The sequence below is a fragment of the Microtus ochrogaster genome, chromosome 1, assembly GCF_000317375.1.
Source record: "Microtus ochrogaster isolate Prairie Vole_2 chromosome 1, MicOch1.0, whole genome shotgun sequence".
Taxonomy (NCBI): domain Eukaryota; kingdom Metazoa; phylum Chordata; class Mammalia; order Rodentia; family Cricetidae; genus Microtus; species Microtus ochrogaster.
The window spans coordinates 52512449-52514415 of record NC_022009.1 but is presented as its reverse complement, the minus strand read 5'-3'; the positions used below and the strand labels follow the sequence as shown (position 1 = coordinate 52514415).

Below are 1967 nucleotides of genomic sequence, written 5' to 3'. Positions count from 1 at the left end.
ACATAAACAAGTAAGTTTTTGAAATATTTTCAGAATAGGTTGCTTCCAGCCTTCTGCTATAGCCCGTTCAGTCCTTGGACGTTTGTGCAGAGCCCACGACATGAAATCTTTTCATTTTCTGCCCTCCCCCGAGATGTACACAGTTCTAGAAAGCACTCGTGAGCACCACACGTGTCCATGCCGTCCTTGTGTCATCCCAGCACTCCGGGGCAGAGCTGGGGCAAAGTTGCTACACATCATTTCTTTAGTTTCCTAGCTGTCACTCAGAGCACAATGTCTGACAGAAACAAGAGACGAGAGGGAAGTTCATTAGGGCTCATGGTTACCAGGGAGCTTCAGTTCTTTGTGGTACAAAAGGCAAGACGGGGAACATTGAGCTCTGTTTATATCATGGTAGACCAGGAACCAAAGTTAGGTCATAATCTTGAGGAGTCTGCCCCTAGGGATCACACAGTAACTCACTGCCCCAAAGGTTACATGCATGCACACACATGCATGCACACACTTATACAGTACAACCATCTGGGAGACGAACATTCAAAACATTTCAGATTCAAACCACAACATTGCACAGAGAAATGCTCCCAATGTTTTCGAATCCAATAACCAGACGAAGCACAGGTGCTGACCAGTACAAAGAAAAGACACCTCTGATTGCATACACGTGCTCGTGAAGGTATGTCCGTGCGGGTGAAGAATCTGGGAGGATCCAGGAAGCCTTTTGTTCTGGTCCTCATTGTGAGACAGCTTGTGCCAGTAAAAGATGCAAGGGATTTGTTGGGGCTGTGGTGAGTCAGAGCTGTTCACAACACAGGAGTCAAGGTCATGGTGGTAGGGTAGCAAGAAGCATCAAACTTCTCTAAGGGTTTACAGTGGAAATGCTTCCCCCTCCAGGAACAAAATTAGTTTCTCAGAACTTTGTTCCCATCAAGTTACTGTGTTACCAAATTTGTTTGAAGCTGCATTAGAATAGTCAAGCGCATAATAAGAAGGGAAAGTTCAGGTTTTTGGATAATTCACACACCAATTAAGTAAACGATAGTATTCAACAGTAATTATCCGAGGTATAATTTATTTCTGAAAGCAGGTCTGAATTTATTCATAATGAATTAATTATGTGGTTAGCCTAATTAGACTTCCTTGGATGTAACGCTTGTACAAGGCGGGATGTGTTCTTTCTCGAGTCGCCTTGTGTATTTGCGTGATTCTTTGCAGTGCGAGGGGTGTGAAAACAGGCCCGTGGGAATTAAATGGTTTCTGCTCTCCATCTTTATTTTGTAGCACTCAGAAATGGCCTATCATTCTTAGCTCTTCTAAAGCTGTTATTTCTGACCAGCATTTCCCAGTTTCCTAAAAGAACAGGAATTTAAGGCAAAATGCATAGACAAGAGAACAGTTAAGACGACGTTCGTAAAGTCTATGCTGTGTTTCCCAGCATGTGGAGCGTCCTTCAGTTGGACAAAGCGTGTTAGCTCTTGAAGCTAAAGTGTGGTTTTATCAGCTGCTCACCTCACACTCAGGAATGTTTTCGTGTAGTGTCAGGAAACCTGGGGCTGAACCCTAAGACTGACTGCTGTGTCTGCTGATAGCTGCTTTGATCTTAGTTATTCCTTTAGAAACCATGGTTTCTCCTCCCATGTAACAAAGCTACAAGAAACTGATCTATTTTGTTAGAAAGTTATCTCAAATTGACAGATATGGCACAATATAAAATGATAGAAATAGGAACATTTTAACATTTCCCCTTCCTCCTGGTTAGGAGAGCAAAGTGCTCACATCACAGGTAGTGGGCCTGAATCGGGGCCTGTGCAGGCCTGGGGCAAGAGCTTCTGAAGGTTAGAACCTAGGGTGATTATAATTACTGACAGCCATTCTGTGCTCTAGGGAGCTAGCCCCCACAAGGGGCTGTTACTCATCTGTGTAAGTGTGTGTGTGTGAGTGTGAATGTGTGTGATGTATGAGTGAGT

General features: G+C 43.8%; 1 protein-coding gene across 1 annotated transcript in view; it reads left to right on the top strand.

The window, feature by feature from the left end:
• Dnah11 (dynein axonemal heavy chain 11) overlaps positions 1 to 1967 on the top strand; it is a 331250-nt gene that overhangs the window by 173669 nt on the left and 155614 nt on the right. The gene's annotated exons all lie outside the window — the stretch shown is intronic.